The sequence below is a fragment of the Phyllobates terribilis genome, unplaced genomic scaffold, assembly GCF_046119375.1.
Source record: "Phyllobates terribilis strain yellow unplaced genomic scaffold, ASM4611937v1 Scaffold_3__8_contigs__length_932513732, whole genome shotgun sequence".
In the NCBI taxonomy this organism is placed as follows: domain Eukaryota; kingdom Metazoa; phylum Chordata; class Amphibia; order Anura; family Dendrobatidae; genus Phyllobates; species Phyllobates terribilis.
In genome coordinates, this window is record NW_027362763.1 from 354655201 (window position 1) to 354677948 (window position 22748).

The 22748-nt window shown below is 42.8% G+C and overlaps 1 protein-coding gene across 1 annotated transcript in view; it reads left to right on the forward strand.

Annotated features, from left to right (window-relative positions):
* The first annotated feature begins 14745 nt into the window (after positions 1–14745).
* Positions 14746–22748, forward strand: part of NMUR1 (neuromedin U receptor 1) — a 262914-nt gene continuing 254911 nt past the window's right edge. The window contains exon 1 of the mRNA XM_073675271.1: positions 14746–14883. The gene's annotated coding sequence lies outside the window, so the exon portion shown is untranslated. The remainder of the gene's footprint in view (positions 14884–22748) is intronic.

The window sequence follows — 22748 nt, forward strand, 5'->3', positions numbered from 1 at the left end:
CCCCCGAAGGTGGTTTGCACGTTAATGACCAGGCCAATTTTTACCATTCTGACCACTGTCACTTTATGAGGTAATAACTCTGGAATGCTTCAAAGGATCCCACTGATTCTGAGAATGTTTTTCATGACATATTGTACTTCATGATAGTGGTAAAATTTATTCAATATGACTTGCGTTTATTTGTGAAAAAAATCTGAAATTTGGCAAATATTTTGAAAATGTCACAATTTTCAAACTTTTAATTTTAATGCCCTTAAATCAGAGAGATATGTCACATAAAATAGTTTATAAATAACATTTCCCACATGTCTACTTTACATCAGCACAATTTTGGAACAAAATTTCTTTTTGTTAGGAAGTTATAAGGGTTAAAAGTTGACCAGCGATTTCTCATTTTTCCAACAAAATTTACAAAACCATTTTTTATGGACCACACCACATTGACTTTGAGGGGCCTTTATGAAGAATATTCTAGAATAATCACATGTGCCCTGGCTGACAGGTCTTATAGAGATCTCCAGGCACAGTGTAATCGGACCCGCAGCTGTAAGAGAGGAGGGAGGGGGGCTTCAGTACAAGTGTCTCTCTGCAGCTGTGAGCTGAGCTGACAGGAAGGACCCCCTGTAGTGATCCCTAACATGTGCTCTTTTGTTAAGGTACTATATTTCAATACCGAGTTGTGGAATAACTATATGTCCCAGCTTTTCACAAAATGGATTTTCTAGCTCAGGGGGAGATAGCGAATGCCAGACTGCATCTCAGCCCAATCTAGTGCATAGGGATGAGGAGATACATGCCCCAGCCTTTTGGAAACCCCTAGGACCCCTGTGTTTGGTCTCCACACGTAGTAGGAGTCCAGCTGGATCCGATGACTCCAGAGCCGGCTCCCTAGGAGCATCCAGTAAGGAATTGTAGCCCATTTTGGTTTCGGGAGATGGTAGCAAGCTTAGACCAGAGGGTGGAAAGTTAGGTCCAGCCCTGGGAGTGACCCAGAGAGTTTAAAAACTCCTGCAGGTCTCCTCCCACAATCTTTCTCCTGGGAAGCTCATGACATCAAGACGTGTGGGAGAAGTCCACCAACCAAGTGAGGGCCCACAACCTCCTCATGTGGCCGCCTATCCCCCGAGCCAGGCCTTCCAACTATCTGGTAATTGACTTTAAGATCTGCTTATACTTGTTGTACCATGCTTTTGTATTTGTAACTCTGACCACTGTGTATGTATAACCCTTATGTATATAGTGTATAGTTTAGTGTGCCCCTAAGGCAATTAAATATATAATTTAACCTTGGGCTGTTCTTTTATCTTGATCCACGAACATTATGTCTGTTGTTCGGTCCAACAAACACGCTACCAGGCTGGTTTCTAGCCCAATATAAGTCTGTTATATCAAATAGAGACTGGTGGCAGCTCTACCAGGCCGACAAGGCTCTGCTTCACTGGAGTAGTGGAAGAGCCTCTCAGCCTGTCAGGGGTGTGGGTGAGTGTGGGGCCACGTCAGTGACTGAGTGGATCACCTTTGCTCGCTCCCTGGTGCCTCTTTGTACCCGTGTGGACAGGAGGTGACTGTGTAGAACTGTACCAATCAGAACTTGCGCGTCCTTGAGGGGGGTGGAACATCCTGTTGGTGCAAAGGGTAGATCTGTACCACGTGCTCCGTCTGGCGTAGAGTGACAACAGGCGGGTGGCGGGGTGTGGATCCATCACAAAAAGCGGCAACAGCGAGATTCTGTAGTGTCCCCCTGGGGTCGTTTCTTCACAGCCTTTATGACAGAAAATACCCAAAAGTGGTTCTAAAAACTGCACCCCTTAAGGTGCTCAAAACCACATTCAAGAAGTTTATTAACCATTCAGGTGCTTCACAGGAATTTTTGGAATGTGGAAGAAAAAAATGAACATTTTACTTTTTTCACAAAAATGTTATTTTAGACCCCAATTTTTTTATTTTCGCAAAGGTAACAGGAAAAAGTGGACCTAAAAATTTGTTGTGAAATTTCTCCTGAGTAAGCCGATACCCGATATGTGGGAGAAAAACACTGTTTGGGCACACGGCAGGGTTCAGAAGGGAAGGAGCACCATTTGACTTTTTGAATATAAAACTTGCTTGAATAATTAGCGAATGCTATCTTGCATTTGGGGAGCCCCTGATGTGCCTAAAAAGTGGAAACCTCCCACAAGTGATACCATTTTGGAAACTAGACCCCTCAGGAAACTTATCTAGATGTGTGGTGAGCACCTGAAACCCCCAGGTGCTTCATATAAGTTTATAACACTGAGCCGTAAAAATCAAATTTTCCCATTTTTCTCACAAAAATGTTTTTCAGCCCCCAATTCTGCATTTTTATAAGGGTAACAGGAGAAATTGCACCATACCATTTGTTGTTCAATTTCTCCTGAGTAAGCAGATACCCAATATGTAGGAGAAAACCACTGTTTGGGTGCACGGCAAGGTTTGGAAGGGAAGAAGCGCTATTTGACTTTTTGAATGTAAAATTTGCTTGAATAATTAGCGGACGCAATGTTGCATTTGGAGAGCCCCTGATGAGCGTAATCAGTGGAAACCCCCCACAAATGACAACATTTTGGAAACTAGACCCCTCGGGAGATTATCTAGATGTGTGGTGAGCACCCTGACCCCCCCAGATGCTTCACTGAAGTTTATAACATGGAGCCGTGAAAATAGAAAAATCTTTTTCCACAAAAATGATCTTTTAGCCCCAATATTTTTAAGGGTAAGAGGACAAAATGTACCCCAAAAACTGTTGTGCAATTTATCCTGAGTACGCGGATACCCCATATGTGGGGAAAATACACTGTTCGGGAGCACGGCAGGGTTCAAAAGGGAAGGAGCACTGTGTGAATTTTTGAACACAAAATTGTCTAAAAAAGCGAGAGCGGATGTCATGTTGTGTTTGAAGAGCCCCTGATGCACCTAAATAGTGGAAACACCCCAGAAGTGACCCCATGATGGAAACTAGACCCATCAAGGATTTTATCAAGGGGTATAGTGAACATTTTGAACCCAGATGTACGACACAGAATTTGATAACATTAGGTCATCATATTGAATAAGTTGTCATTAGTCTTGAGCGCAAGTGCTCGCTACTTGAGTTTGCATCAGTTACTTGGGTATGCACCATGTGTCGCTGGTGCTCGAATGACATGCTTGAGTCCCTGCCAAGCATATTTCACAGTTGTTGGACACCCAAAAAAAACATGTGGGGATCGCTTGTGCATGGCAGGCAAGGATTTTTTGGCCACGAAGCATATGGGGCAGAGACTCGAGAATGTCACTTGAGCACTCGCGATACTCAGTGCATACCGGAGCACTTGATGCAAACTCAAGTAGCGAGCACTTGTGCTCAACACTAGTCACCATATCATCATTTTTTTTTCTTTTACTTTTGAAAAAATCCCAACCCCAACATAATCCTAACCCTAGCAAAACCCTAACCCTAGCACAACCCTAACCCTTGCACAACCCTAACACAACCCTAACCCTAGCACAACCCTAACCCTAACACGACCCTAACCCTAACACGACCCTAACCCTAACACAACCCTAACCCTAACACAACCCTAACCTTAGAGTTTATTTTTTGTGCCATTCCTCTTGTAGTACAAGTGATTAGACAACTTTATTCTTCGGGTTGGTGCGAATGCCAGCGATGCCAGATTCATATTGGGTTTTTATGTTTAGCAGCTGTCATACACCAAAAGACGCTTTTTCTTGCAAAGACTACTTTTTGCAATCATTTTTCCATATTTCAGCCGACAGAGTCATGTAAGGGCTTGTTTTTTGTTGGACAAGTTTACATTTTTATTGGTACCATTTTCGGGCATGTGACATTTTTTGATCGCTTTCTATTCCGATTTTTGAGAGGCAGAATAAACAAAAACCAACAATTCAGGAATTGTTTTATCGGATTTTTTTTATGCCATTCCGCGTGTGGTAAAATTGATAAGGTAGCTTTATTCTTCTGGTCAGTACATTTACAGTGGTACCACATTTATATTTTTTTATGTTTTGGCGCTTTTACACAATAAAAACGATTTTATAGAAAAAATAAATTTTTTTGTATCGCTTTATTCTGAGAGCTATAACTTTTTTTTTTGCGAGACAATATGATGTTTTCAGCTGTACCATTTTTATTTACATTCGTCATTTTGATCGCGTTTTATTCCATTTTTTGTTTGGCGGTATGATGATAAAGCATAGTTTTTGCTTTGTTTTTTACTTATTTTTTTACCGTATTCACTAAACGGGTTAATTAGTGACACAGTTTTATAGGTCAGGTCGTTCCAGACGCGGCGATACCAAATATATGTACTTTTATTGTTTTTTTGTTTTTTTTTTCATTTTTTATTTATGGTACAGTATATTTCTATTTATTTTTGTTTGATTATTTTTTTCTTTAATATTTTTACAAATTTTTTATTTATTTTTTTCACTTTGACACTTTTTTTTACTTTTACACTTTGTCCCACTATGAGACTCAAATTTTTTGCAGGCTGATCACTTGTAGCAGCATCTCTATGCTATGCTGTGTGTCAGTGCTGCACAGGCAGAAGTTACTTTGATCACGCACTGCGCATGATCAAAGTAACTTCCTGATGTCTGGAGACCCAAATGTCGTCATGACGACATCGGGTCACCATGACAATTACCGGGACCTGCACAGACAGCGCGGAACGCCAAAGAGGAGGTAAGTAGGTCGAGCTTACCTCCCCTTGCTCCCGGAATGCTGCGATCGACTTCGATCGCAGCATTTTGGGGGGTAATGTGCCGGGAGCGGTGCGGCACCGCTCCTGGCACATAGCACCGGGTGTCAGCTGTGAAAATGAGCTGACACCCGACGGCGATCACCCCGCATCGCAGTGCGTGTAATAGTACGTACCTGGTCCAATAGACCCAGGTCACTATGATGTACTATTACTGAGCACGTCAGAAAGGGGTTAAACACGTATGTGAAATAATGGTACTGGTGTCATCAGTGTTGTGCATCAAGGTATTTGTTTTTACCATCAGTGTGTCATGTGTGTGTCTGTTTTAAGCATAAATGTTTCATCCATGTGTCCATTTTTACCATCAGTGTGTCACCTGCATGTCTGTTTTTACCATCAGTGTCATCCGTGTTTTTAGATAGCAAACATGTTGTAGCATCGGCGTCTCTGCCTCCTGCCGGGCAGAGACGCCGTTCCCCTCACCGCTCCGGTCCTGGTCCAGCGTATTCCTAGTCTCCTCCTGCTGCTGTGGCGCGTACTGCGCGCAGCTTCCCGGGCACTGTGCTTAAAGCACGCGCTCCCTCCCTCTTAAAGGGGCCGCGTGCACCATCCTAAAGAGTCCAAGGCCAATGGCCGGAGGACTTCCCTTTAATAAGGCACCTCCTCCAAAATGGAGGTGCCTGTGCAAGGTTGTTGTTCCGTGTGCTAACACTTGCTTCAGCCCTCAGGTCCCGCTGCCTGTCAGTCCTGACCGCCAGTCTGTCTAACAGTCCAGCCCACCAGTCTGTCTAATAGTTCTGCCGGCCAGTCTGTAAGTTATCTGCCGTGCCCGCCAGCCTGCTTTCCTGGAGCACCTGCCAGTTTCCTGCCGGGCCCGCCAGCCTGCCAACCTGGAGCACCTGCCAAGTAACCTGTCGTGCCCGCCTGCTTGCCTACCCGGAGCACCTGTCTGGCCATCTGCCGTACCAGCCTGCTTATCTACCCGGACCACCCGTCAGCCTTCCTGCCATGCTCATCCGCTGTACCGGTCAGCTCCTGTCATCTGACCCGTGGGAGTCACCTGCTCTCACACAAGGTCGGTCCCAGAGTGCCACCTGGTTCACCTGCCCAGTCCCTCCCTGGTTCACGGAGTCTACTAAGCCGCCATGTGACCTGGGTCAGACTGAGTAGGCACTTAGTCACGCCCCTCTGGTCACTCCTTGCACCAAAGCACAGAGGTTCCATCACCCGGACCCGTAACACATGTATAGGTTCTTTTTAATTTAAGTGGTGAAAAAAAAATCAAAAATTTGCAAAAAAAAAAAAACAGTTGCCATTTTCCGAGACCCGTAGCATATTCTATTTGTCAGGATCTGGGGCTGGGTGAGGGCTTATTTTTTGAGCGCCGAGCTGACGTTTTTATTGATACCATTTTGGGGTAGAAACGATGTTTTGATTGCCCGTTATTGCATTTTATTGCAATATTGCGGCGACCGAAAAAACATAATTCTGGCCTTTAGACTTTTTTTCTCGTTACGCCATTTACCGATTGGATTAATTCTTTTTTTATATTAATCGGGAGATTCTGAACGCGGTGATACCAAATATGTGTATGTGTTTTTTTTGTTTTATTTTGAATGGGGCAAAAAGGGGTTGATTTAAACTTTTATATTTTTTCATATTTTTAAAAACAATTTTTACACTTTTTGCTTGCTTCAATAGTCTCCATGGGAGACTAGAAGCAGCACTTGTCTGATTGTTTCTGTTACACACAGGCCGATCGCCTCTGTGTAGCAGAAATGCTCACTTGCTATGAGCATCGACCACTAGGCGGCGCTCATAGCAATCTGGCCATGACAACAACAGAACAGGGATCTCCTGCAGACCTCGTGTTGCCATGCCAACCCATAGGTGACCCGCGATCATATCACGGAGTCACTGATGGGCAGGGTAAGTGACGCGCATCTGGTTTGCGCAAGTTAAATGGCACTGTCAGAGATTGTTACGTACTATTACGTACCACGTCATAAAGGGGTTAAATCACTTCTCCTTAGAAAAAACAAGTAAACTGTCAATCAAATGTTAACGCTACAAAACTTTTGAGAGCTTCACTTTTGAGTGATTAAAATGGTCTCAACTGTTTCACTAATGACTGCTGCCCCAGGGATTAGCTGATCGCCACAGGTCTAGTTCATGGAAATCCAGGTGATCCACTATTATCAGTTAGAGAATCTCCAATTGGGCATGTTTTTGTCTGCAGGGGAAATGTGGCTTTACATGCTGGCCATTGAAATGACTGTATAATAAATGTAACAGCCAAGTCTGCCATAGAAAGAGCAGCTTTTGTGTAGCTTTTTCCTGCTCTCACTTCTGGAGGTGATCCTGAGCAGAGAACTAGTATATTTGTAATGGAGAAAAAGTCCTTTTAACATCTAGGTAAAGCATGGTAGAATATGGTTACACCATATAGGCAACAGTATAAGCAAAATACACTTTTACACTTTTTTGATCAAAACAGTGTAAACTAAGTACCCTATGTTATTTACATGTACTATTACTATTTATTCATTTACTTACTGCAAGGTATTTGCTCATTTCATCTGTTAAATGTTCACAGTGTAAATACACACCTATGCATTGCACTTAAACTAACATATGCTCTGGCTCCATTTTTTTGGGTTTTGTTTTAGTTTTTTTGTACTTTGTACAAACAGGGTTGTGGCTCCCCCTTTTTGGGCTGTGCATTTTGTTTATATAGCTTTCCATGGTCAGGTGTCTGGACAGTCGGGACTCAGGTCCCACTTTGCCCTTATCTATTTAAACGTCAGCTGACACATAGTGAGGTGAACTACAAGCATTAAGCCCCTCCCGGTTGGGTACACCTTGTTGCGGTGGCATGAGGTTTTACGCTTTTTTGATGAAAGCAATGTTTGTTACCTAAGTACCATATGTTATTTTTATGTAATATATTGCGACAGAGTCACTGGTATCGTATATGAGGGGTGGTATATGTCGCACAGGTTGCTCTCCTGTGTGAACTGAAACCAGTGGACTTTCTGCCAGCATGTTATATGCTGGTGGGTTAACTCACTTAAAGGGTGTGGTTTTAGGGAATGACAGTGATGGGAGGGACCTCATTTACCCATACCTCCACCTCAGGGTGTGGCTGAGCATCGTTTAAATGTTCAGTCCTGTTTTTTTTTTCTTGGAGAGTTGTGTTTGGAGAGGGAAGGTCTCCAGACTGGTCAGCCATAGCTCAGGAGGGAGCTGAAGGCTGGAGATAACCTGTGTGGGCGAACTGCACTCACATATATGGACTGTGCTATGGTTTATCTTTTGTTTTGTTGATAAGCCAAGTAAGACTGTATTTATTTTGCTGGAGTGCAGAGCTTTATGCTATATAATAAAGCCTGCAAAGAAAATCCGGGTTCCTGAGTCTACTTCCGGAAGTGGCCGAGCCAGTCGTCCTACCACAATATACGAGGGATGGAAGGCTTCTCATATGATGAGAGGTTGGAAAAATTGGGCTTGTTTAGCTTAGAAAAAAGACGCCTCAGAGGAGATCTCATTTACATGTATAAATATATGTGTGGTCTGTACAAAGGACTAGCACATGACTTATTCCTTCCAAAGATCATACTAAGGACCAGGGGGCACTCATTGTGGGTGGAAGAAAGGTGATTCCGGCACCTAAACAGAAAAGGGTTCTTTACAGTCAGAGCAGTCAGACTGTGGAATGCCGACCACAAGAGGTAGTAATGGCAGAAACTATAACAGCAAAAAAGGACTGGATGATTTCCTCGATACACATAACATTGTGAGTTATAGTTAAACTAGTGACAAAATGTTCAATTGGTGGAGGATAGTTGAACTTGATGGATCTAGGTCTTTTCTCAACCTATGAAATAGTAACTATTACTATTTACTCATTATAAGGTATATGCTCATTTTTTTTTTATCCTAGGTTCTATAAGCAAAATAAGTTAAGTAATATGGAAATTCTGGTTTTATGGGAATGACAGTGATGGGAGGGACGTCATTCCCAATACCTCCACCTCAGGGTGTGGCTGAGCATTGTTTAAATGTTCAGTCCTGTTTTTTTTTCTTGGGGAGTTGTGTTTGGAGAGGGAAGGTCTCCTGACTGGTCAGCCATAGCTCAGGAGGGAGCTGAAGACTGGACATAACCTGTGTGGGCGAGCTGCACACACATACATGGAATGTGCTATAGTTTATCTTTTGTTTTGTTGTTTAGCCAAGTAAGGCTGCATTTATTTTGCTGGAGTGCAGAGCTTTATGCTGTTAATAAAGCCTGCAAAGAAAACTCTGGTTCCTGAGTCTACTTCCAGAAGTGGCCGAGCGAGTCGTCCTACCAGAGTTGGTGCGAGAGTGCGTGCAAGGTTCCAGGAACAAGTGTACCTGCCACAGAGACCAGTGGATTTCCTGGGTAAAGGCCGCCAGCCAGTTAGAGAAGTCCGGCAGCATTTGAGGAGCTCATTAAGCACTTGTCCCAAAGCCAGCAGAGCATGCAGCAACTGCACTTGCAGACCCATCAGAGCATGCAGCAGCAGCAGCACAGAGAGCAGCTTCAACAGCAACGGGAGCAGCAGCAGGAGACAAATAAACTCCTGATACAGCAAATCCAGCAGCAGCAACGACAGATGGAGCTCCTAGCAGGGGAGATCTGTGGCAGGACATCCGCTCCACCCCCAGATCCAGGTGAGGACACACACGTCTGGAAAACGGTAAGGAGAACCTTACAGAAGATGACCCCGGGGGATGACGTTGAGGTGTTCCTGACTGTTTTTGAAAGGGTGGCGAAACGGGAGAGATTACCTCAGGAGCAGTGGGCGGAGGTTCTGGCGCCATATTTTACCGCGGAGCCGCAGAAGGCCTATTATGATCTGACTTTACAAGACGCAAAGGAGTATGTGAAATTAAAAACAGAGATATTGGCACGCTCAAAAGTGACAATGTCTGTCAGAGCGCAAAGGGTCCACCACTGGGTGTATGCTGGCGACAAACCTCCACGCTCACAGATGTTCGACTTATTACATCTAGTCCAGAAGTGGCTGCAGCCAGAGTCTTCCACTCCTGCCCAGATGGTTGAGTGTGTGGTGATGGACAGGTTCATCCATTCCCTACCCAGGCCGGTGCATACTTGGATTGCCCAGGGCGACCCTCGGCATGCGGACGACCTTGTTGGCCTAGTAGAGAGGTGCCAAGTGGTCGAAAAAGTGGTTGGGAAACCCAACATAATCACCTCCCCCTACTGGAGTGCTCAAAAGGGGGCGGGTTCACCACGGAAGGGGTTCAGAGCCACAACTGGGGGGCATCCCACTTCCACTGAAGGTGCCGCAAGGACTGTTGTTAAGGTTGTGATCTGTTGGCGGTGTCGCAATCCGGGACACGTAGCCGCCCACTGTCGCATGTCTGCTGAGTCAATGGACTGCAGCCTAGGCAGACGATGTTCATATTATGCTTACCCAGCCTGCAGTGTGGACTGTCAACCCAGCGAGGGTCCGCTGGCGTGTGCCGTATCCGTTAACGGAGTGATGGTCCTGGGGCTGTTGGACTCTGCGAGTCTGGTAACCTTAATCAGTGCGATCCTTCCCCACCAGCTGATCCCTACCAAATCTGTGGGCGTCCGCTGCATACATGGGGATGCCAAGAACTACCCGGTGGCCAGAGTGACAGTTGGAACAGACTGTGGCGCCCAATCCCACGAGGTCGGGGTGGTCAGGGACCTGATACATCCCGTCATTTTGGGGCGCGATTTTCCCTTGTTCTGGGACTTGTGGGAGAAGGGATCCAGACCGAGTCTCGTAAAAAAAAGCCAAGACCCTAGAGAAATACCCCGGTCGACATCGGAAGTGGATGAGTTCCCACTATGTGTCCTTGTTGGCGACGAGGACGAGACTGTGTCTGAGGTGGTCGACCTCCCTGAATTAGAGGTGCCTGGAGAGAACTTTGGGTCAGCTCAGATTCGGGACTTGACCTTGAAAGGGGCGTGGGATAATGTTACTGTTTGTAATGGTGTTGCTCAAGAGCCGGGGGCGGACACCAGGTAACCACACTTTGCAGTTCAGGGGGAGCTATTATACCGGGTGACCAAACTAAAAAGTGAAGAGGTAGTGGAACAGCTGTTAGTTCCAGGTTCATACCATCAGAGGATATTAAACATGGCACATTCACATATTCTAGGGGGACACCTAGGGGTTGAGAAAACCCAGGAGAGAATAATGAGGTTTTATTGGCCAGGATGTTATCGAGAAATCTTAAACTATTGTAGGTCCTGCCCCACCTGCCAGATAACCACGCCCACTTTCGTAGTCCCTTAGTTCCACTACCTGTCATAGAGGTTCCCTTTGAGAGGATTGCCATGGACCTCGTGGGTCCCTTAGTTAAATCGGCCCGGGGCCACCAATACATCTTGGTGGTCATGGACTATGCGACCTGGTACCCCGAAGCGGTACCCCTAAGGAACTCGTCCAGTAAAAGTATAGCCCGAGAGCTAGATCATATTTTTGCTCGAACAGGTCTGCCAAAAGAGATTTTGACAGACCAAGGAATCCCCTTCATGAGCAAGGTGATGAAGGAGCTATGCAGAGTCCTTCAGATTGCCCAGATTCGGACCTCAATTTATCATCCGCAGATGGACGGCTTAGTGTAACTCTTCAATAAAACCTTAAAGGTGATTCTCAGGAAGGTCGTTGAAAAGAATGGGCGAGACTGGGACTACCTGCTCCCATTTCAGCTTTTCTCTGTCAGAGAAGTTCCTCAAGCCTCCACTGGCTTCTCTCCATTTGAGCTCTTGTATGGACGGCATCCAAGAGGTCTCCTAGACATCGCCAAGGAAACCTGGGAGGCAGAGGTAACGCCCCACCAGAGCATCATCGAACATGTCACCCAGTTACAGGAGAGATTGGCAAAGGTGATGCCCATCGTGAAGGAACATCTCCTCCAGGCGTAGGAAGCTCAGGCGAGGGTGTATAACCGGTCGGCAAGGCTGAGACAGTTCCAACCTGGGGATCGCGTCCTGGTTCTTATTCCCACCGTTGAAAGTAAGTTTTTGGCCAAGTGGAAAGGCCCATATGAGGTGGTGGAGAAGCTCAGTGAAGTGAACTGCAGAGTCCACCAACCTGGCCGAAGAAAGCCACACCAGATGTACCATGTAAACCTACTCAAGCCGTGGCGAGATCAGGAACCCGTGGGAACTCCTTGCCTGGGAGCCACTCCCGAAGTCCAGGTGGAAGATGTCACGACAGCGGAGACCCTTTCGCCAGCCCAGAAGCAACAGTGTCGAGAACTACTCCAGCAGAATCGAGACCTGTTCTCAGACTTGCCGGCGCATACCCGGGTGGTAGAGCATGATGTGTTAACAGAGCCACATATAAGGGTGAACCTGAAGCCATACAGGATTCCTGAAGCACGCCGGGAGGTGATCTCGGCCGAGGTAAAGAGAATGTTAGACCTTGGTGTTATAGAGGAGTCAAAGAGTGGATGGTTTAGCCCCATCATCCTCGTGCCAAAACCCAACAGAGAGTGGAGGTTTTGTAATGATTACCGCTGGCTGAATGAGGTGTCCAAGTGTGACGCGTACCCGATGCCCCGCGTCGATTAACTCATCGAGAGGCTTGGACTGGCGAGGTACATCACCACTCTGGACCTGACGAAGGGCTACTGGCAGATCCCCATGTCCCAGATGGCCAAGGAGAAAAAAGCTTTCTCAACACCTGATGGGTGCTTCCAATACACTCGGATGCCGTTCGGACTACAGGGGGCCCCAGCCACCTTCCAGAGTGCTATGGATCGGATCCTCGCCCCACATAAGAAGTATGCCACAGCCTACCTTGACGACATTGTAGTCTTTAGCCCAGACTGGGAAAGTCATCTACCTAAACTACCGGCCATTCTGGATGCTCTAAGGAAGGCGGGATTTACAATAAATCCCAAAAAATGTGCCGTTGGAAATGAGGAGGCCAAGTACTTAGGCTATGTGGTCGGGAGAGGCGAAATAAAGCCGCAAGTTAATAAAGTGGAGGCAATCAAGACCTGGCCGAAACCGCTCTCCAAGAAGCAAGTGAGAGCATTCCTGGGAATGATGGAATATTATCGGCAGTTTGTCCCAAATTTTGCCATAATGGCTGCGCCACTGACGGATCTCCTAAAAGGCACCAAGTCAACCATGGTGAAGTGGACGGAGGAAACAGAGACTGCGTTTCAACTGTTGAAGTCAGCACTGTGTAAACAGCCAGTCCTGGTCGCACCAGATTTCAAGAAACAGTTTGTGGTCCAGACAGACGCTTCAGAGGTTGGTCTAGGAGCCGTACTCTCTTAAGAGATAAATGGAGAAGAACATCCCATTCTCTATCTGAGCCGGAAGCTTTCGTCCTGCGAGAAATAGTAGAAAAAGAGTGTCTAGCCATAAAATGGGCCGTAGATACACTAAGATACAACCTACTAGGCCGAAAGTTTAAGTTGGTATCAGACCATGCCCCGTTGAGATGGTTGAGGGAAAAGAGGGGTAAAAATGCCAGGGTAACTAGATGGTTCCTAGCTCTTCAGGACTTCAACTTTCACATAGAGCAAAGGCCCGGGAAGTTACACGGGAACGCTGATGCCCTTTCTAGAATTCCCTGTCTGGTATCGGAAGGTGCCCAAACCCCCGGCTTTGGGCAGAGGGGGGGAATATGTGACAGAGTCACTGGTATGATATATGAGGGGAGGTATGTGTTGCACAGGTTGCTTGCCTGTGTGAACTGAAACCAGTGGACTTTCTGCCAGCATGTTATATGCTGGTGGGTTAACTCACTTAAAGGGTGTGGTTTTAGGGGAATGACAGTGATGGGAGGGACATCATTCCCCATACCTCCACCTCAGGGTGTGGCTGAGCATCGTTTAAATGTTCAGTCCTGGTTTTTTCTCTTAGGGAGTTGTGTTTGGAGAGGGAAGGTATCCAGAAGGGTCAGCCATATCTCAGGAGGGAGAGGTTGGAAAAATTGGGCTTGTTTAGCTTAGAAAAAAGACGCCTCAGAGGAGATCTCATTTACATGTATAAATATGTGTGTGGTCTGTACAAAGGAATAGCACATGACTTATTCCTTCCAAAGACCATACTAAGGACCAGGGGGCACTCATTATGGGTGGAAGAAAGGTGATTCCTGCACCTAAACAGGAAAGGGTTCTTTACAGTTAGAGCAGTCAGACTGTGGAATGCTGACCACAAGAGATAGTGATGGCAGACACTATAACAGCAAAAAAAGGACTGGATGATTTCCTCTATACACATAACATTGTGAGTTATAGTTAAACTAGAGACAAAATGTTCAATTGGTGGAGGATAGTTGAACTTGATGGACCTAGGTCTTTTCTCAACCTATGTAATAGTAACTATTACTATTTACTTATTATAAGGTATATGCTCATTTTGTTTTTATCTTAGGTTCTATAAGCAAAATAAGTTAAGTAATATGGAAATTCTGGTTTTAGGTTTTTTACATATAAATGTTCCTGTAACAAACAAAATATCATTTGTTGCTTGGTTCTCAAACATGAACAGCACTGACTAGAATAAGACTAGGAAGTAGCAACATTGTGACATTTGTATCATTTTATTAATAAATAATCTATATGACTGACCAGGTAGGAGGTTTCACACGCTGTGCAGTGCTACAATGAAGATAAGAGTGCTATACATGCTTGTCACACTTCTGAATACAGTAATACATTATATTAATACCTATTCTAATATTTTATGACCCAAAATGAAATGTGTGCATACAGTACCTCTATATCCAAGCAGCTCAAGGACATGTAAAGTTCCCACAATATATCATTTAATAAAGACAGAAAAAAAGACAACCTCATGGAGATTAATGCGTAACATAAGGAAACCTAAGAACACAGACATAACCCGTCAAAGCAGTATGGCTGTATAAGTAGCAGAGCAGCAGCCGATGCCTGGCTAAGCAGAGAAGTGAATGGATGTGTAGGGCTGTCCTGTCAGCTCAGCACCGCCCTCTGGTGGAGCCTTAATAAAAGGTGTAAGGCTGAGAGCAGTGCTCAGTCAGGTCTGTGTAGGATATGAAGACAATCATCCAGTGGTGAATGTCCTGGGGAATCATCCAACTGCTTGCAGCATGTGAAAAACTCAAGGAGTAGTCTACATCTATAAAACCAGGTAAGTGTCTTCAGTTTGTCAGACTCATTTACCTTACACTTCAGTATTTGTGGATCCTGCGTTTATCTCCATTTTATTATTTGAATACAAGAAGTGCAGCTTGTAACACATGAATATATGGTGTAATGATTCAGAAGTCTGAGATATTAGTTATAGGATAGTACTGATAATTCTGTTAGTAATTATCATTTGAAATATAACAGTGTGAAGCAGTTTTCCTTTTGTAAACTAATTTTTCTACCTGCGGTTGTATATAAATATTTATATCTAATAATGCCTGTACTGATGGTGTACATGAGACAGATTATATATATACATATACACAAATATATATATATATATATATATATATATATATATATATATATATATCACACACATCGAAATACATGTGTAACAAAAAATGTATAAATGTATCATGAAGGTTTCACAAATATCAGAACTGCCGCTATTAGGAAACGCTAAACTTGACAGTTACATATTAGTCTACAAAGGTAAAGACAATAAAAAAGCTACAAAGGGTCATGAATGATGAGGCTGTACGTTAAACCTGTTGGTGGTTGAACTCCTTTAAGGAACATATTCTAGCAACTTTAAACAACCGATAATGGAGAGTAAGTGTTCCCCCAGGCATAGAAAAAGAATTTCATTCCATCAGCTAAAGAAAAAACTAAAAAATGAAAATAAAGGAAGGGATAAAAATCTGTCCATAAACTTCCCTGTATAACACATAAAATCAATACATGAATCACATATACTTACTTTGTGCTCCATAAAAATTAATTTACCTTAATCTCTGTATAAATATATAGATAATCTCCACATGACTTTTATCTTTCCATGTTTATACATATATTCGTATTTAAATGTTCCCAAAATTTTTTTTTTACAGTTTTTTGTAAATCTATGTAAACTTATAACCTCATCAGCCAGAAATATTTCAGTTTTTTTTGGTAAAGATGGGACCACCTATAACAAGACAATCTGACACATTTTAGTTTCATACTTGATAGAAAAAGAGAAGATATGAAGATAGAGCCTTAGACAGTTCAAATGGTTAGAGGACTTTATAGCCATGCTCCCTCTGAGGAAATGCTGTATTTTTTCCACTGTGTTCTTTCTGCAGGTGTCTGATCCCAAAATACACAATTTGCAATTTTGCTGTGTTTTTTTTTACCCTTTTTTTGTGTTTTTGTTTCAGATTGCAGTTTTTTTAAATACGTTTTTTTCAGTGCATAATTGGTAGGATTCTAGACTTAAACGAGTTGTTCGGTCTTATGGTAAAATTCTACAGTTACGCTATGAGACTGCAGACACCTGAATCTTTACACCATGCACACCAATCACTGTCAGGATTCGTTGATGTTGCCGGTGAGGGTGTATGACCACAAGTATGCGATTTACATGCTTTCAATAGGATATCTCATTTACATGTATAAATATATGTGTAGTCTGTACAAAGGAATAGCACATAACTTATTCCTTCCAAGACCATACTAAGGACCAGGGGTCACTCATTATGGGTGGAAGAAAGTAGAACGCAATTACTTTTAGGGATTTGAGGTATTCGTTCATAGGTTGAATCTCATCCAGTCAATTAGTGTTGGAATATCATCATGTTCTCTTTCTGTGGTACCGTTTATATAACAGAAATATTGGGGCAGCACGGTGGCTCAGTGGTTAGCATTGTTGCTTTGCAGCGCTGGGGTCCTGGGTTCAAATCTAACCAAGGAGAACATTTGCAAGAAGTTTGTTTGTTCTCCCCATGTTTGAGTGGGTTTCCTCTGGGTTCTCCAGTTTCCTCCCACCCTCCAAAGACATACTGATCAGTAACTTAGATTGTGAGCCAAAATGGGGGGCAGTGCCGATAATTTCTGTAAAGTGCTGTGGAATTAATGGCGCTATATAAATGAGTAAAAAAAAAATAAAGAAAATAAAAACTGCAGCATCAGCATTTTCTGCGACTAGCTAGGCTTTGTGCAGAGAACTGAAGAATGAAGCAGATTTGCAACACCTGATACTACAAGGTCACTGGTGCAGGGGGAAAATCCAAAGAACCTGCAATACCTAGAGAGTTTGCAAGTGTTCAAATCTTGTTTTATATTAATTGCTTAAGGTTCTAAATATCAAAGGAGAAATACCTATGGAAGAAAGGAACAAATTAAATGGCTCCTACTCAGTAACTAACTGCAGTTACTTGGTTGTGATTCTAATTATACTATGCCATTCCCAGTGCTCATAGTGCACAACACTATCTACATCTGCTAAGAAATAAGTGACAAAACAGACATGTGGATCCCAAGTACCTGGTTGGGGAAAATACCTCTACACAGTAGTGAGTGGGAATGGAGCTCTTTAGTCTAGAAGAAATTGGAATGCAGCACCTGCGTGAAATCATTGATGCCAAATACACTCCTGTATGTCAGCTTTCACACACACTTTTGGGGAAAAACAACACATGTAATCAGGGGCATGACTACAATAGGTGCAGGGGTTGCAATTGCACCCTGGCCCTGGAGCCTAAGGGACCCAAGACTTGCAATAATTGAGGGCCCCATTGGAACATTGCATTGGAGTCCATAAGCTTCAAGTTATGCAACTGCATGTAAAGGTAACATTTTTACATATGTAAGGGTGGTGATGATGGCGTTCCACCCTCTGACCGATCCTGGTAGTTAAATGTATGAAAATCTATTTTACTGCATTGTATTATATTTGAAAGTTATCCTTCTGTGGCTGCAGTTTTCTGTTAGTTATGTAGACAGGGTTAACTGTAAAGGCCAGCCCAGATTGGGTAGGAGGATTGGACATTGTGGGTTAGTGATAGGAATAGGAAGTTCTGTTAGTAAGTGAGTTCAGACAAGGAGAGAAGTAAAGACACCCCTCTGGTCAAGGTGATCTTCACTGGAGTGTGTGTGTGTGGAAGAGGAGAACAGAGAAGCAGGCAAAGTAGGAAAATAATTAAGAAGAAGAGCTCGAGTTGTGGCAATGGAGTACTTCTAGTAAGCGAGTTAGGGAAGGGAACTTGTGAGAGTCCCTACGGGCCTCCGGGAATGTAAACTGTGAGCCGAGTGTTGATAGCTGTGGGTCTGAGAAGAGACGGGTCAGCGAGACTGGGACACATATAATGATGGAGTTAGCCACAGGCGCTTCATTTACCTGGTTCCTGAGAACTGAGCTGAAGATAGAGAAAACAGGAAGTTGCAGCTAAAGTGTAAGGCTGTGTGCCCACGATGCGTTTTTTAAGCGTTTCCTGAGCGGCAAAAATGCTGCAGAAACGCTTAAAAAACGCATGGTATTAGGCCTGCCATGTTCCCCAATGATAATCCGCATGTTTTGTGCACATGCTGCGGAAATTTCCACTGCGGGTTATCATTGCGGAAAAAAACGCAGCACTACCAATTGTTTTGCGGAAGCGCTGCATTTTCGCCGCCATTGACTTTCATTGGAACGCTTGGATTCCGCATCACTGCATCTGTTGATGCGGAATCCATGCGTTTCAATGTGCGGATGGTACCCGGGTGTGGAGGAAAGGAGACTCTCCTCCGGACCCGGGTACCATAGAACCTGTAAAAAAAAGAATAAAATAAAAAATAAATATGATATTTACCTTCTGATGGCCCCCGGTCTCCTTGTCTTCACTTGCTGGCAGATGGCGGTGGACTGAAGGACCTGCGCTGACGTCATAGCCATGTGACGGCTGGCCCTTCAGTGTAGTGTACCGCGAGCTGCCGGCAAGCCAGGACGGAGCGAAGCAAGACTCCGGGGGCCATCGGAAGGTAATTATAGATTTATTTTTTTATTTTTTACCATTCTTTAAGGTCACACTATATAGTGTAAATCTATGCTGTTTGCATGGATTTATATAGTGTGACCAAGTTGTCAAGCACTTTCCAAGTGATGCTAAAATCGCTTGGAAAGCGCTTGTCAACCCGCATGCGGAAATGCATGTGAAGAACGCTTCACTTCCGCATGTCCCTGGCAGGAAAAACGCATGTACAATCCGCATGTACAATCCGCATGTACAATCCGCATGCGTTTTTTCTGCCAGGGAGATGCAGAAACGCTCAGGAAAAAATCCTGAACATTTCTGCATCGTGGGCACATAGCCTTATAGCTGGCTAGGAAGCTTACAAGTCCCTAACTCTGCTGGTGAAAAGTTTCACCAACTGTGCCGCTGAAAATGTTTATTGAGGAAATGACACTTTTCTGTAACCCAAAGCAAGAAGTCTGCATCCCCTCCTGAGCTTTGTTGATAAATAAAAAAAAAAAGTTTAGTACCGTGTTAGCCAGTTGAAAAAAGATTGCTCTCAGTGGGAAAAACAAGATAATCTTGTCGTTATGATACCTTTTAAGAGCTAACAAAAATAAAATAAATGATGTTTCACAGTCAAGCTTTCGAGACTTCTTAGGCCTCTTCCTCAGGCATGGTATAACAAAATATGTGAAGAAACACAAATATATGCACAAAAAAGGAAGAGGCATGGCATAATAAATGGACATTTAAATAATTGCACAATTATGTCATGCTTCTGCCTTTTTTGTGCATATATTTGGGTTTCTGCAGAAACTTTGTTATACCATGCCTGAATTAGAGGCCTAAGAAGTCTCGAAAGCTTGCTTTGTAACATCATTTATTTTATTTTTGTTAGCCACTAAAAGGTATCATAACTACAAGATTGCTCTTAGTGGGAAAAACAAGATAATCTTGTTGATAAAAAGTTGAACTTGTTTTTATGGACTATTGTGGTCTCTCATTCGTGGGGTCATGGGGGATCGTTGCCACGGTAAGTGTGGTGTACCAGAGGAATCGGGAAGTGTCCAATGTGAAAAACAGCAACACGCACACAATGGAAACAGGCCCCATTTTTCAGTATCGTGCCAGGGTTTCAGTCTCATGACACTTGCCTATGGCTACTCTATGGGCACTTTACTCATATTTGTTTTCTAGCTTTTTTTTCTAGTATTTTGGGGTCTTTTTTAATGTGTATTATTACCTGGAGTTTTTAGATTATGTTTCTATAGTTGTGTTTTTAACATTACATAACAAAGCGCTTAAAAATGGTGGCATATTTTATGTATGTTTTCAAGCTTTATTTTCTAGCATTTTTGTGATTTTTATAAAATGTGTTGTAGTACCTGTAGGTTTTGGATGTCTCTAGTTTTGTTGTTAACATTACCAGTCATGCGATTTAAATATCATGTGATTCCAAGTTTCTTCTAAAAGTCAGGAAATTAGTAATGTTATATTGAAAGAAACACATGGCATTTTTACACCCATCCTGTTCACTTTCATGAACTTTTTGAAAAGTGGACGGATAGGTAGCTGGGGATATGGCCAAGCAAGGCTGACAAATTGATTATTTATACCACAAAAGTATTGTAAATTATGACTGACATCAAGTCCACTCCCCTACTGAAGTACATTTGTTATGCTGGCACACAGCAGCTGAAAGATTTGTTACAATCATTAAGAGTCAAATGCTTCTTAATGAACTTGGCACATCTTACTCAGTTCACCCTTCGTTATGGATGGCGTGCAAAATGCCAGCCTTGATGAATCCGGACCGAAAAGTCAAATAATAGGCAAAAAAAAAATTAATAGCAAATTTGCGTTGTTTATTACTACTTGCCATCCTATACTTAGTTCATAACTTAAGAATAACTCTTTAAAGATGGGGTTACTTCTATTTATATAGTGGAGAGTCGCTGCGATTTTTAGGAAGCGACTTCTCAGCAGACGATCTTCAGAAACTTGCTACATGTGTGACCCCAGCCTGAAAAGAAAAAAAGCCAAAAGTAATTAAAGCTGAAAAAGGGCACATACAAATTCGGAGTATGTATTGAAATTAAACATTTTCCCATTAACTCCCAGCAAATATTTGGTTACATAGAAAAAAAACATCAAGAAAGAAAGATACTCTACAAGCATTACTAATTGGAGCAGACTGTTCACATTTCTTGGATGCTGGAGATACACTTGAGATAAATGTAAGTTAAAGATTAAATGTATGGGATCCCCCAACTGTCTTTGAATATAGTTGTTGATCTCTCATGGAGGTAAACGGATCAGAATGTTCTATGTCAACATGCCCGATTCCTTGTGAGCTAAGCCAGAGATGTCCGAGAGAGACTTGTTTCCCTCTCCCTATCCAAGTAACCATCTACATTGTAGGTTTACAGAGGAATTCAAATAGTTTGTTGGACAATCAAGCATTTGACAACTGTCTAGAGTGTTTGGCCGGCTTTATACAATATTATACAGATTGCTCTGCAATATTTGGATATTTGGATTGTGTGAGTTAAGATAATTTTGCCAGAGTTCTTTAGGCATTGTTCAGAAATGCAAAGCTTTTGAAGGTTGTGCTAACCCTTATCAGACTAGGTATGCAACATGAGTGATAGAGTGACAGGCATATGAAATACTAAAATTTTTACTATTGAGCCTGAGCAGAAAATTACTTTTCAAGAAGATAGAGAAAATATAGAGAAGTATATAACTAACCTTGATAATTTTTTCACTGATGTGTAGTTTTTTCTTCAACCTGGACAGTGTGAAATAATATAAACAAATCCGCTATAACATTAAAAGCACTAACAGGCGAAGTGAATAGCAAGGATTATCTCATGCCACTGACACCTGTCAAGGAGGGGATAAATGAATCAGTAAGTGAAGTTGTTATGTTGGAAGCTGGAAAAATACGCATGGATACGAGCAAATTTGATAATGCTAAATTGTCATTTCTAGGCGACTTGCTAATAGGTTCTCCAAAGGCTTGGTCTATTCCCAGAAGACAGTAGTTAGAACTTACCAAAAGTGGTCCAAATAAAAATCTGGTACATCTGTGACAAGGTCAAGGATAGCAAAGGCTCATTGACCAAATACATGTTCATTGCTCTCCTAATGAGGAGATGATAAGCCAACTGAGGAAGTGTCATGCTCTGGTCAATGTTCTGCTAAAAAACCTTGAGTTCAGTCATTCATGTGAATGTTACTTTGACATGTACCATCTACCTAAACATTTTTTCAGACTAAGCATGTGCATACCCATTCATAGAATTGGCTTCAATTAACAGGATGAAGCACCATGCAACAAATAAGAGTTAAATGTGCCAAATTCCCCAGATCTCAATCTTAGATCTATAAAGGTCCCACCTTGCAAATTAGTGGAAATAGATTATCTGCTGCTGCTAATAACTTTGTGCTAGATACTACATGGTACCATCTTAACTTATAATTATTGGCTTGCAGTAGGATCAACAAAAACTGCAGAAAACTGCCAATGAACAAAAACTGCAGATCATAACCGTAACAGCAGGATGAACTGAAACTAATCAGCTTTAGAAACCTAATCACTAGTGATGAGCGAATCTGCCAAGGTTCGAATTCGACAACGGTTCACTTGAGTTTGGCAAGGATATTCAATTAGCATTGACATTATTTGATGCCAATCAAATGCTCCTTTTAATACTTTGAAATATTTGTAGACTCCAGAGCATAATAAACGTATACTGTTAAAATAAAATATAATAATACATCTCTTGCAACACACCTGTTCTGCTAGAGCTTATCCTCTGGTCTACCTCTCCGTCCAGTCCTCTGCTTCATCTGAAGTTTTTCAACATAAATGAAATACAACTTATTATGCTCTGAGATCTGTATAGACCACAGAGTACAGTCATGGCCAAAAGTGATGACACTCTTGAAATTGTTCCAGAAAATGAAGTATTTCTCCCAGAAAATTATTGTAATTACACATGTTTTGTTATACACATGTTTATTTCCTTTGTTTGTATTGAAGCACAAAAAAAACAGAGAAAAAAAGGCTAATTGTATATAATTTGAGACAAAACCCCAAAAATGG